Source organism: Coenobita brevimanus, chromosome 63, assembly GCF_032717465.1.
Source record: "Coenobita brevimanus isolate Jiangsu-jjx chromosome 63, ASM3271746v2, whole genome shotgun sequence".
In the NCBI taxonomy this organism is placed as follows: Eukaryota; Metazoa; Arthropoda; class Malacostraca; order Decapoda; family Coenobitidae; genus Coenobita; species Coenobita brevimanus.
In genome coordinates this window covers 42,052,552-42,067,456 of record NC_137016.1, presented here as the reverse complement: position 1 = coordinate 42,067,456, position 14,905 = coordinate 42,052,552, and positions in this window count along the sequence as shown.

The following is a 14,905-nucleotide window of genomic DNA, read 5'->3' as shown; positions in this document are numbered from 1 at the left end:
AAATCCGTAAATAGATGAGAAGTAAATAAGAGAGGAGAATGAGGTGAAAAAATTGTCTCGCACTTGATGAACAAGGAGGAGGACACATAGCCTAGAGCGCAACACCCAATCCTTATAACGGGTTTAAGGCTGAACAGTTCGCCCTTCCCTGTGTCCTTGGCCTTTGATTGATTGCTCCTAAAGTCGAATTATTCCCATCCTTAACTAACGCTCAACCCATACAGCAAGTTTGGTCCAAATCGCATCAGCAATTTTGAAAGTTGACCTTGCTCGTTGGCTATGACCTTTTAACACGTTGCTGTGGAAACGGAAACTGTTAATCCTGTACTAACCTTAAGTTCGTCCACCAAGTATGGCCCAAATCGAACCAAAATTTTTGACTTAAAGGACCTAATTTTTAACCTGCCTACCTGAGATGGATTGCTGTCTAGACTGAATCGCGCGTCCATTCCTGTCCCTCAATCCTTCCACCACGCTTAGTAAAAAAAAAAAAAAAGAAAAGAAAAGACGCTAAAATATTTGAGTTGAGCTTCCCTTAACCCTTTTCGGCCAACATTTATTCGCCTGACCCTCTCATGGTCCTCCGTCGTTATGCCAGATTTGGGTTGCAGTTCAGTACTCTCTCTCTCTCTCTATCTCTATCTCTCTCTCTCTCTCTCTCTCCAAATTGACAAACTTACAAACAAACAGAACCAAACACATAACCCCCCATGCTTTCGTGCACGGACGTTATTGGAGGGAGAAAAATGAGGGGTTATTTGGAACAGAAAAATGAGAGGAATGCAGTGAAAGTAATCAGTAAATGAAAATAAGGCAGTGAAATCAGTTACCGGTAAGATGAATGAGGGGAATTCAGTGAAAATAATGAAAGTAAATAAGAGGAAGGCATTGAAAGTAATTAAGATAGATGAGGGGAATGCAGTGACAGTAATCGAGGTAAATGAGGGGAATGCAGTGACAGTAATTTAGGTAAATGAGGGGAATGCACTGACAGTAATTGAGGTAAATGAGGGGAATGCACTGACAGTAATTGAGGTAAATGAGGGGAATGCAGTGACAGTAATTGAGGTAAATGAGGGGAATGCAGTGACAGTAATTAAGATAAATGAGGGGAATGCAGTGACAGTAATTGAGGTAAATGAGGGGAATGCACTGACAGTAATTGAGGTAAATGAGGGGAATGCAGTGACAGTAATTGAGGTAAATGAGGGGAATGCAGTGAAAGTAATTAAGATAAATGAGGGGAATGCAGTGAAAGTAATTAAGATAAATGAGGGGAATGCAGTGAAAAATCCGTGCCACTCAGGGGAGGAGGATCGGCGACACGTGACTTTGAGGACATTGACGAACACTTAAGGCGGCACTTGCTACTTTTTATGCCCCCCTACCCCCCGGCACGAGTGGCGAGGGGAGGGAAGTAGAGGGAGGGAGGGAAAAAATGGAGAGACTGGAGGAAAAATGGAGGGCATAAGGAGAGGAGGATGGTTGAGAGGCGAGAAGGAGGGAGGGGTAAAATGGAGAGACTGGAGGGAAAAATGGAGGGAAGAAGGAGAGGAGGATGGTTGAGAGGCGAGGAGGGGAGGAAGGTAGGAGAGGGGGGGGAAAATGGAGGGAAGAGGAAGAGGACAGTGGTAGAGAGGCGAGAAGGAAGGGAGGAAGATAGAAGGAGAGGGGAAAATATTGAGAGACTGGAGGGAAAAGTGGAGAGAAAAAGGAGAGGAGAGTGGTAGAGAGGCTAGAAGGAGGGGAGGGAAGGAGGGAAAAAATGGAGAGACTAGGGAAAAATGGAGGGAAGAAGGAGAGGAAACTGGTAGAGAGGCGAGGTGGGAGAGTAGAGGGGGAGGAAATGGAAGGGTAGAGGGAGAGAGAAAAAAGGAGAGGAAGGAAGAGGGAAAAACGGAGAGAAAGGGAGGAAACTGGTAGCGAGGAGAGATGGAAGAGGGAAAAAGTGGAGAGAAGAGAAAAGTAAAGAGGGGGGAAAGGGAGAGAAAGAGAAATATTGGTGGAGAGGAGCGAGGATGGATGGAAGAGAGACGGGATGGGAAATTGTGTGTGTGTGTGTGTGTGTGTGTGAGAGAGAGAGAGAGAGAGAAGGGGGGGAGGAAAAATAAGTGAAGAGTTACAGTGGTAGGGAGAAGAGGAAAGGAGTAGCGGGAGAGGGAGGAGTTGGAAGAAAGGAGAGAAAAAATGGAGAGAAGAGGGGGGAAAGTGGAGAGAAGAGGGGGAGGAAATTGGTAGGGAGGCGTTGAGATTGATGGAAGAGAGTCGAGAACTAGAGGGTTAAGTCTGGAGGTGGAGGAAAAATTGGGAGAGAGAGGAGGGAAGAATGGTACAAAGGAGTGGAAGGGGAAGGAAGGAGGGGAGAAGGAGTTGAGAGAGAGACGAATACCAAGAAAGAAACGGATGATGATTGATGATTGATGATGATGATTGTTATTGATGATGTGATTGGTGATGATGATGATGATGGTGATTATTGATGATGTGATTGGTGGTTATTGATGATATGATGATGATGATGATTATTGATGATGTGATTGGTGATGATGAGTAGAATTGATGATGATGGTTGTTATTGATGATGAGGAAGAGGAGGAGGAGGAGGAGGAATGGAAGGAAAAGTTAGAATAGGAAGAAGGTAGTCAGAAAATAGAAAAGGGTGAAAGAAAGAACGAAGGGAAGGGGAAGTTAGGAACAAGATGACGGTAAAGAGAGAGGAATGAAGAAGAAAGAGGAAGAATGATGGGGAGGAGGAGAAGAAGAATGAGGAGGAGAAGAAGAAGAAGACCAAGAAGAAAACCACAATGAAGACCGAAGAAGGGGAAGAAAGAAAATGGGAGATAAGAAAGAAGAGGAAGGCAGGGGGGACTTGCATAAAGGCCTCCAATTAAAACCCGAACGCACAATTACCCGCAGAAATTACTCGTCTTATTTATCTCTTATTTTTGAGTGGCCGTCTTGGGAGGCAGGCCGAGCGGAAGGTGGGTGGGCGTTGGTCTGTGAAAAGGGGGGGGGAGAGGGGGAAGAGAAAGAGAGAGGGGGGTGGGGGAGAAATAGAAAGCGGAGGACATGAGTAAGAAGAGAAAGGAAGAAAGGATTTGGTAAACGGAGGACACTTAAGTAAGAGAAGAAGAAATGAATAGGTGTTCGGGGCGTAAAAAAGGGTGAAGGGGACAGAGAGGAAAGGAAGGGGAGAAAGGGAAGAGAGAGAGAGGAAAAAAATTGAGTGAGAGAGGGAATGAGAGAAAGAAGGTGAGGATGTACTGAAGTGTGAAAGAGGTAAGGAAGGAGAGGAAGGAGGAGGAGGCGTGTGGAGGGGGTGAAAGAAGGGAGAGAAAAGGAGGAGGAAGGAAGAGGAAAGTACGCATGAAGAAGGGAAGATTTGAGGGAGGAAGGGATAGTAAAAGAAAGGAGACTAGGAGAAGAATTGAAAAAAAAAAAGGAAAAGAGAAAGGAAAGACGAAGACAGAAAGGAATATTTGAGTAGGAGGACAGGTAGTGAAAGAGAAAGAGAGAGAGAGAGGGAAAAACTGAAGGAAGAGGAAATAGAGAGAGAGGGAAAAAGTGGGCTGGAGTGAGAGAGGGAAAGTGGATGGGCGTTGGGCTGTGAAAGGGACGAGGGGAACAAGGAGAGGGAAAAAAAAGGGGGAATAAGAAAAGGGAGAAGAGGGAAGGGGAATAGGAGGGAGAAAGGAGTAGGAAGGAGGAAGAGTAAATGGCAGGCGGGAAGGAGGGAGGATAAAGGGGGGAAAATATATAAGGAAAGGGAGATATGAGGGAGAAATTGGAGGAAGGAGAGAGAGAGAGAGAGAGAGAAGTAATAATTGGGTAGGCGTTGGGGTGTGAAAGGGAGGGGGGAAGGGGGAAAAAAGTAAGGGGTGAGGGAGGGAGGGGGAGCGAAGGAAAGGGGTAAACTTGGAATGAGAGAGAGAGAGAGAGAGAGAGAGAGAGAGAGAGGCAGTAGGGTGTGAAGGAGGAAGGGTGTAGGAGAAAAAATGGAGGAAGAAAGGGTGAGAGAAGAGAATGAGGTGGAGTTTAAGAGAAAAAAGGAGAGAATAAAGGAATTTTTTCGAAGTGTGATGGATTTTTAGAGAGAGAGAGAGAGAGAAACTAACTTAAAGAACATGATTTACAGGAAAGGAAGAAGGGAAGGAGGGGTGGATGATGTGAGAAATGAGGAGGAAATGTGGGTGGGGAGGAGAGAGAGAAGGGGGACGGGGGGGAAGCCGAAGCGATGAGGGAGGAAAAGGAAAAGAAGAAAATGGAAGAAGACGAAGACTGGACAAGAGATGAAGGGAATGGAAGGAGAAGAAAGAGCAGGGATGATGGAGAGAAAGGGGAGAAGGGACGGGGGAGAAGGGATGGAAGGCAAGGGAAGTTAGGGGAAGGAAAGGGAGAGAGGGAGGAAGGGAAGAAAATAGCTGGAGTGGGGAGGGAAAGAGGAGTGATGTGGAAGAGGGGGGAAGAAGTGGGGTGATGTGTGGGTGAGGGGGGAAGAAGTGGGGTGATGTGTGGGAGAGGGGGGAAGAAGTGGGGTGATAAGGGGAGAAGAGGGGATGTTGCAGTGCCGTTGATGACTGGTTGATGATCCCCCAGCCTGCAATCCTACCGTAATCAAATATTCCTTACACATGATGAAGTTGCCAAAGTTTTCCCCACCCTGCTAATATACCGCCTCTGTTATCTCTTATCTCTTGTCATCTCTTATGTCTCTTGGTGGTTGTCTCTTATGTGTCTTGTTAGCTGTCTCGTGTCTCTTGTTATGTCTCCTAGCTGTCTCTGTTGTCTCTCTCTTGTCGGCGCCCTTATCAGCTGTTTCCCTCCTTTCTTGCCTTGTCTTTTCCAGTGTCTCTCTCTCTTTTTTTTTTTTTTTTTTTTTTTTGTGATGGTTGTTAGGTCTTTCATTAATACACCCTCACGTAGTCCAATACTATCTATGTGTCTCGGAATTTTGGGTCGAAGTTATCTAGATTTTGGCTTCATTTTGTTCATTTTTCTTTCGAAGGGACAACATTTTGGGGAGAAATTTCAGCTTTTTGTTATGTCGTTTATATAAGGAAAGGACAAGTACCTTAAACCATACATAAAACATCTATATCACCCTCCTGTATATACGTCATTCCCCGCACATACATCCTCCCACATACATTAGTCCTCTCCCATGCATACATACTCCCCCTTGCAAACATCCTCTCCCATGCATACATTCTCCCCCATACCTACATTTTCCTCCATACATACGTCCTCCCCCATACATACATCTCCCAGTAAATACATCCTTCTCCCACATACATTCATCCTACGCCCACACCCCAACCGCATTTCTTTCCATACTGAACTTAACATTTATATCCTTTCCATAGTAGCTTCCTCTATCGGTTATTTATTATTTATTTATTTATTTTTACTGATGATGATAGATTTTCAGGCGGGGATTTCTTTTTCCATTTCATCCTTATTATCGCCAAAGATTTTATTCAGCTCCTGGGAGGGAAGGGGTTAGACGATCCGTATTGCACGAGTATTGTATCGTGAGGATTTTATTGACAAACCCCTCGTTGTGGCAAGGCTTAGACTACCCCACATTATACTGCCAGCTGGACCAGACGATTTTCTTCAGCGGCTCGCGGTTGAGACGTTTAGCACCTCCTCCCCATTAGCTCTCCATAGGCACAGGTGATTTACTGCTTGTCATCTTAAACTGCCCATATTTCCCTCCCCATCGACGCATTTCAATAAGAATAGGGCAAAAGTGAGGCCTAGGAGGACGGGGAGAAGGGAAGGGGGGGTAGGAGGCCGCAGGCACATTGATATGCTAAGTAATATGATCATTTTTTTTATATTTTTGTACATTTTTTTTCCTTTTTTTGGCTTCCATCCTACCCCATAGCGGATTCTGAGTTGGTAACGAGGAGGACTAAGAATGCCACTTCGTTACCCTTGTCGAAAATCAAATTGGGGAGCTGAAATCAGTGTGTTCGCTTCTACTACTCATCCCCCCTCCCCTCCCTCTCTCTCTCTCTCTCAACCCTCTTCTGTGACCCCCCTCCTCCTCTTTTGCGTCGTCCCACCCTTTTTGCCTCCCTCTCCTCCCTTCCCCCCTCCTTTCTTCCTCGCTCCTCTCTTCCCCCCTCTCCTGTGCTTACCTACATGCCTTTCCCTCCTCTTCATATTCTCTTTTTATTTCTGTTTCCATGTTTGCTTTTCACTTCTTCCTCTCCCCTTCTTTACTCTTCCCTCTTGCCGTCTCTCCCACACTCAAACCCTTCTTCATTTTTCCACATTGCTTCCTACACCACCACACATTCCTCTTTTCACACCCTTTCACACCCTGTTCACATCCTCTCTTTACGCCCTTTCACACCCTGTTCACATCCTCTCTTTACGCCCTTTCACACCCTGTTCACATCCTCTCTTTACGCCCTTTCACACCCTGTTCACATCCTCTCTTTACGCCCTTTCACACCCTGTTCACATCCTCTGTTCACCGTATTTACACCCTGTTCACTTCCTATGTTCACCTTATTTACACCGTGTCCACATCCTCTGTTCACCTTATTTACACTTGTTCGTATCCTCAGTTCACCCTTTTTTACGCCCTTTTCACATTCTCTGTTCACCTTGTTTACACCCAGTTCACACCCTTTATTCACTCAGTTCATACCTGCTGTTCACCCTGTTCACTCTCTCTCCTCACCCTGTACACTCTTTTCACACCCGCCGTATTCACACCCTCTCCCTATTCCTCGTTCACGTCCTTCTGGAGGCGGTGGTCAGGCGGTAGGGACGCTGGCTGCAGTTCGGAAGGACGCGAGACCGATTTTGCGCTGGGACAGGGAACAGTCTGAGGGTTTTATTTATTTATTTATTTATTTTTTGTCTTACTGATCTGTTACTAGACCTACTGACATAGCATGGAAGCACCTCATTAATATCACCACTGTAGTTCTGTATTGAGACAGCCCTAGCATGGATTTATTATGTACGGTGGATCAGAGCAGTGACATGAGGTGTGTGACATCAATTAACTACACAAGGTTGGGCCTCGGAGAACGGACTCTCTAATCTTCGCCCATTAGATACTTAGAAATGGAATGCCCTACCGTATATACTCTCAAATATTGTTCCACACACAGCCCATTTTCTTCTGTGGTCTCACATTAGGACAGTGAAATCGTTTGGCGTCAGCTGGAGTTATAATACAGAGTTGGTCATTTTTCTGCTGAAACGTTGAGCGGGATAGTTTTTGGGATACTTGCTGGTGTGTTACACTGAGGTGGCTAAAATCATATGACGTGACCCATAATGAGGTACAGGTGTTGAAGTCTTTGTTCTCACCTAATGGAACTGGACCAGTTACATCTCTAATACTAAGGGGTGACCAACGAGATCAGTATTAATACCTAATAACCCATACAGCGCTTTAATAATGATAATTAAAGAACAGTGTTGAAAATTGACACGTGATTGAAGACATCCGATTTCTTTCATCACATGGTTTACAGACTCCTAAATCCTTTAAAATTTTTTCATTGCTATATTGATGCCTTTTCTTGTATCACTGTTTCACCCACCGACGCTTTTTCCTTCCCTGGGTACAGTAGACTAGTACAGTGACTATACATGCCATGTGTGTGTTTCCCATGCTGCCTTTGAGACCGTCCTTGCCAGAGTGGTCAGGTTCTGAGCAGTGATATTAAGCCGTGTAGGGCGAGTACGTTTTTCCAAGTTATATTAAGTCGGTATAGTGCCTTAGTAATTTCCATTGTGTAGGGGCCGCCTAAATCGTGCTTGCAGGATATTTGCGTAATCTTAATAGAAGCGAATGGCCTTGTTTACTAGTCGAATCGAACTTCCAGTCTGACTACACTTGAGCATCATCCGATCTGTAAGGGACTAGGGATCTTTATCAGGTGAAAACACAGGGGCTGTAGAGTCGATTTTCGCCGTCAAAGCATAAATCCCCTCGCCACCACCGCCTCTCCCGCCTTCATTCTTAACCCACACACTCTTTCATGGAGGTCACCCACTTCGCCTCTGACGTCAGATGTTATTGTTTTTCGCCTCGTCGGCCTCGTTTTCTTTATTTCCCGAACGCCTTCGTGGGAAACTCAACTAGCTCTCCTATCGGTGTGTTATTTGGAGTGACGCAAGCTGTGTGTTGGCGCAAATAAAGACGAGGCAATGTGTTTTAGACGTGTTGGTGTGTGGAAAGAATGCTAAAGTAGATTCTGTGTGTGTGTGTGTGTGTGTGTGTGTGTGTGTGTGTGTGTGTGTGTGTTTAGGGGATATTCATGTAGGTGAAAAAGTCGCGTGGCGGTAACCAGAATCATATTATTAAGTGCCATGGATGTGAATAGTATATTGAAAGATAGATGTAATAATTTGTATATCAATCAGTCTTTCTCTCCAACACGCCTCTCGTTTCATCCCCCTTTGTGTTCATCTCCCACACACCTTCTACCACCTGTCCGTCCCTGAGTCTATCCGTCAACCCTTGTCTTATTGCATTTGCCCTCTTGACGTGCCTACCGTTCACAGCATCCTCCCCCTCCCCATTCCACCAGCCTCCTTCCTCCCCCTCCCCACCCCATTGAGTATTGGCAGTGTGGTGCCGTCAAGTTTCCTGTGTTTCCTTTCCCAGTTTCGCGAGGCTTCGTTTGCGTTTCAGATTTTCCCTGTGTTTAGTTTCCTAATATTCTGCCATTTCTAAGCTGAATGATAAAACTATAACTACAAAAGACTTCATCGTACTGAAGGGGTTAAACTAAATGCAAGAATTTCTCCTTGCTGAATAAAATCGTCTTGTTATTTTTCGTTATTTATTTTTGGAGTTCCTTTGGGTTCTCATTTATTTCCTCTTTTCCTTTTTTTTTTCTCCCACCGTAAAGCCTCTTACACAATCGTTCATTATCGTTTGAGGTAACAGCCATCTAAACCCTCACTCCTTTACTCCTCTATATCCGTTTCCCCCGTCGTATTGGGCTGTGATAATGGTGAGCGCACATACCATTAACCTGAGCATTATTAAACCGGTTACCATTGAGTCCTGAGAGTGCCCCATAACTCCTGAAAGAAGCCTAGTATGTAGGGGATTCTCGTAGTGTGAATGGAACAAAAAGTGAACGTGACCCTTTGCGTTTCTGTGGTTACTTATCTGCCTAGTTCCAAGTGATTTTATTTTCATCCCCCCCCCCTTTTTTAATGGATTTATTTCTTCATTTGGTCGCTATTATTGTTCACTTTTATTTCTTGTGTTATGCTTTTGTGTAGGCCTACTCCTGTGTCGCTCTTTATATTGACCATTTGTGTCTTTATTACGTCACTTTCTTGAGTAGCGTCTGTGGTGTTCGGAGTGGCTGGTTCTGTTGCGCCATTCCTTCTCTCATGTGTTTCTGTGTACTTTTGTGTTCTTCTGTTAGGTGTTTGTGGATATTCTTTCGGCTTTTATTTTCCCTCTTTTTTTCCCTCTTCTGTGTTTGAGTGACCTGTGTTCCATTGTTACGTGTTTTATTTTCAGTGGTTTTTATTTGTGTTCCTTTCTTATCTCTCTCTCTCCTTTGTTACGTTGTTGTTGGGGAATTTCTTTATCCCATCTTTATCTCGCTTCTTTGTTACGCGTTTCACGATTTCCATGTGTTTTACTCTGATCCCCTCCCACTTTTTTCTTAGTTTCTTTGTTACGCGTTTTAGGAATTCTGAGTTTTTTTTTTTCTTTACCTTTTGCCTACTTTGTTTTTATTAGGGGACTCATGTTCATCTCATGCCTATTCCTCAGATTCCATTCATTTTTTTTCCCATGTTCTTTTTCTTTTGTGCTTATTAGTAGCCCTCAGACCCTCCCCCTCCCCCTGCGGGTTCCTTGTGTCGATGGCAGGATAATCGGGTCTCTATAGCCAATTCCTCCCTCCCCCGTCCCCCCACAGCCCCCCACCGGCCCCCCCCCCACGCCCCCCTCGAGCAAACACCAGTCCTCACCTTCTGTATTTGTACACCCAGTGGACAAAAGGAAGGAGTGGGGAGGTATGAAGAGGGGCGGAAGAGGGGAGTAGTAGGTAGGAAGGAGAGGGATGGAGGAGGAAGGTATAGAAAATGGGATGGGGGGAAGGTATGGCTGGGAGGGGTGGAGTGCGAGAGGAATTTGAGGGAAATGGATGGAATAAGAAGGGAAACGTTGGAGTAGGTTGGAAAGGATGTGATTATGAAGGAGCTGGGTAGGGGAAGAGGGTTAGGAAAGAACTGGAGGAAGAGGGTTTGGAGGGATGGAGGAAGAGGGTTGGGAAGGATGGAGGAAGAGGGTTGGGAAGGATGGAAGATGAGGGTTGGGAGAGTGGTGGAGAAATGAGCGGTGGAAGAAGAGGGTTAGGAGAGGGAAATTTGGGGAGTGCGTTGGAAGTAGGGATGGAAGGGAAGGAGGATCCAGGATTGAAAAAGGTAAATATAAGAAGGGTTAGAAGGAGTCGGGGGTCTAAAAAGTGTGAAACGAAGATAGAGGTGTTTTCAAAGGTGTTTCCGGAGAGGGGGATGACATAGATCAGAATATGGGTGGTGTGTGTGTGGAGGGGAGGGGGGAACGGGGAATATCCAGAGAGGGGAAGCGTGGATCGAGGTGGGGGTGAGAGGAGGGGGGCAGGGGAGACTCGTGTATGAGGGTCTCAGTTGCAGATGATTCCCACACAGGCCATAATGGAGCAACAATGAAACACACACACACACACACACACACACACACACACACACACACACACACACACACGGTGCCTTTTTTCACGTTCGCCAATTTTCGTCCAGTGCAGCTCGCCTCTCGTGCTGGGATTGTGGTGTTAGGACGACTCGCACCCTGTTTGTCTACCGCCCCTGCCGCTGACACCACACACAGCCGTCTCTGTCAATACTGGACCGGGGGCTGGCATGGGGGTAGGGTCAGGTTGGGTGGGGCGGGGTCAGGAGGGGATATGTGGGGTGAGGCAGGGTGAGGGACGTCTGGGGTGGCGTGAGGTTCGGTGGGGAAGGGATATGGGGTGGAGTGAGGTTGGGTGAAGTAATGATGCCCACTTTTCATTCACTCATAATCCTGCCTTCATGTAAAATGGTTTCCTGTAACCCATGAAACTGACTACGCTTGAACACCCGGTGGTCTGGTGAATTACGGCGCTCCAACCAAATGTGGCCTTAAGGGATAACGTACGTAGGGCTGATTGGTGTTTATTGCTTACATAGTGCCGCTCAGGGGTGGGTGAATGGGCTTTTTGTTTTAAATGTCAGAACTGAGTAGCCTAGCCTCGGGTTCCTGCTTTCCTAATGGAGAAAAGAGGGACCTCTACGAATATGATGGGGGTAAAACATTGGATGGTAGATAGATAGAAGGATAGATAGATAATTTTTTACATCTTTCAATTTTCCCCATATACTCTCTGCTTCTCCATTAGGTTGAAGTGTCTACCCTTCCTCCTCATCTCTCTCTCTCTCTCTCTCTTTCTTTCACCCTTTTATCAATTATTACAACTCTCACCCTTTATGGTGTATTTGTTTACCCTTACCCCCTCGTTCTGTCTGTCTGTCTGTCTCTCTCTCTCTCTCTCAGCTCTTGTACTCCCGGTCACTCTTTCACTTATTTTCCCCTTCTCCCTCCCACTGTCCCTTACTCCCTTTCTCATCCTTCCTCCCTCCATCCCTCTCAGTTTCCTCCCTTTCCCCTCTCTCCCAAACGCTTCAATCTCTTCTCCCTCTCACACACGCACTCCCCTTTCTCCTCTCGCTCGTCCCCTCTCACGTTCCCTATCACTCCTCTCTTCCCTCACAGCCTCATCCCCATACTCCATCCCCCACTCACCCCTCCTCCTCATCCCTCCCAGTCACCCCAATCCCCTCATTCCCTTCCCCTCTCACCCAACTCTCATCACCCGTTTCTCCCCCACATTCTTTCATTCACCCCTTCACACTCTCTTCCCTTACTCCTCTTTCCTCATCTCTCACCCCTCACTCCCTCTTCCCTCACCCCCTCTACCTTCACCCTTCCCCCCCCTCTTCCCTTACCTCTCACCTTCCTCTTCCCTCACCTCTCACCTTCCTCTTCCCTCATCCCTTACCCTCTCACCCCACACTCTCCTCTTCCCTCACCCCTCGCCCTCCCTCTTCTCTCACTCCTCACCCTCCTCATCCCTCACCCCTCACCTCTCTTCCCTCTTGCCTCACCCCTCATCCCCTCTCTTCCCTCAACTCCCCTCATCCCTCACCCCTCACCTCTCTTGCCTCACCCCTCACCCCCATCACTCCCGTATGCACCTCAGTCTCGCCAGCCCACCAACAGATCTCGTAAACGCCGGAGCACAACCTGGAATTAATGCAGTGCGCTCAGGGACTCACAAAAAGGCTAGTCTGCGGCGGGGGTGGGGGGGTAGGTGGGGGAGTGAATTTATAGTTAGGTGGGGGAGAGGGGGGCGGTAAAGAGGAGGAGAGATGGGGGAAGGGAGAGGGGAAGCAGAGCGGAGGAAGAGGAAGGGTTAATGAGAGGGAGAGGGGGAAGGGGAAGGTAGTGGAGGGGGAGAGATGGGGGAAGGGGGAGAGGGGTAGTGAGAGGGGAAACAGAGCAGGGGAAGGGGAAGAGTTAGTGAGATGGTAAGGGGGAAGGGGAAGGTAGTGGGTTAGAGAGGGAGAGGGGAAAGGGAAGCGGTAGTAAGGGGGAGGGGAAAGGGGAATAGGTAGTGAAGTAATGAATGAGGAGAAAGGGAAGCAGTGGTGAAGTAGGGAATAGAGAGGGGAGGGGGGAAAGGGTAATGAGGTAGGAAAGAGGGAGGTGGAGAGGAATGGGAGGAGAAGAAGTTAGAGAGGGGGGAAGAGGAGAGAAAGGGAGGAAGTAAGAGAGAGAGAGAAGTGGTTAGCCCTCTCTCCCTCTCTCTCTCTCTCTAGTCCACCCTCTTTTGTCTGCCTCTTAAGTGTTTTCCTTTCCTCTTTCCCTGTTCCTCTTACTCTTTGTCTTCATTTTCGTGATGGGGGAAATTAGCCAGCTCTCTCCTTTGTCTGTCTCTCTTATTTAGTTTGCCGTGCTGGTTCAGAGTGTGTGTGTGTGTGTGTGTGTGTGAGAGAGAGAGAGAGAGAGAGAGAGAGAGAGAGAGGGGCGAAGTAGTTTATCACACACAGCCATTCATTAATTTGTCCAATTTTTTCAGTGACAGGAGGAGAGGGTACCAACTTTTTCATTTTTGTATTTTTCTTTTTTTTTATTTAGCGGGGCCTACATCGTTCCAGTAGTCTTTTTTATTTTTATTTATTTTTATTTTTTTTAGATGTGAGAGCGAAGGACTGGTTGCCCGTCACCCACTCACTAATGATTTTCGGAAACAAGGCTCTCAACTCCCGTAGAATTTAGGGTAGTTGATAATCCTCCATCTAGTCTATGGTACTTGTTTTCATTCCTTTCCTTCTGGCTGCTGAACAGACTCTCTTTGGCGATTTAACAGGGACTAGCAAAAGATTTATGAAGGTTAAATCTCACCACCTATGTTTGAAAAATCCCCCTGAATAAAATCGTCTGGAGGGATCGGGAATAAGGAGTTAAAGGGCTTAGAGAGAGAGAGAGAGAGAGAGAGAGAGAGAGAGAGAGAGACGGGAAAATCAGAAAGGAGATGGGAAGGAAACGAGAAAAATACTGATGAAGAAAGGAGAAAAACTTAAAAAAAAAAAATCGTTAGGTGGTAGCAAGAGTAGAATATAAAAGAGGTCATCGCAGTGAAGGGGTTGATTCTCTTCGCGTCTCCTCAGCGCAGGGTTCATGAGTGTCGTCAGTGCGTGTTGTTGTTATTGTTTTTTTTTGTGCTTTTTGGCCCTTTTTTTTGGGGGGGGGCCTTTTTTTTAGCCTTGTATTTTTTTTTGGCAGGTACGTGTGTGAGATGTTTTTTTTTGTTGTTGTTTCTCTCTCTCTCTCTCTCTCTCTCTCTCTCTCTCTCTCAATCTTCTGTGTTTGGTTTATAACGAGACAGACGGACTGATAGATAGATAGGTAGATGATGGCTTGATAGATATATAGATAGATTGACTGGTGCGTTGATTAATAGATGGGTTGATAGATAGATAGATAGATAGATAAATTACCACTTGCCTCCTCTCCCCCTCTTCTCATTTCTTCCGTGCCTCTTCTCTCCCCTACCTCTTCCTCCTTTTCTCTTCCTCTGTAACCCCCACTTGCCCCCCTCCCACCTTCCTGTTGCTATTAGACGCTCGTAAACTGCAGAGGAGGGGAGAGAGAGAGAGAGAGAGAGAGAAAGAGAGAGGAAACTACAAAAATCTGAACGAAGAACATGAGACGGAAACGAGGAAAATATTGATGAAGAAAGAAGAAAATCGAGCACAAAAGAAAGAAGACGAAAATAAAGAATAAGATGAAGGAAATAGGAAGAAAAGGAGAGAAAGAGGAACAAGGAAAGGGTAAGAAAACCAGAAGGCAGGAAAGGGTTGAACAGGGAAAAAGAGAGAAAAAAAAATGTAGAATGAGAAGAGGGTAAGAGGAAGAGGAGCAGGAAAATAGTGTGTAAAGAGTGAGAAAAGTGGGGTAAGAGTGAAGGGCTACAAGGATGACCTACTTAACGAGGCAAGAGGAGGAAGAGGAAGAGGAGGACGATCTAGAGAAAGAGAGAGAGAGGGAATGTAGGTACCGTATGAGGTATTTAAAAGGGGTTGGGGAAGATAGTTAGAGAATATCTGTAAAGGGGGTTTGAGAGGGGTCCGGCAGCCACACCAAGGGGTTTAAGGGAAGGAGAGCGTTTAAGGGATCAGGTCTTAAGGGGTTGGGGAAGGGTTAATGCATCGACAGGGACCTTTAGGGTAGATTTACAACCCCTGCCAGCATTTTAGCACCTCGTTCAGTGGGCAAGGGGGCGAAAGGGGAAAGACCTGTGAAAACGCTTGG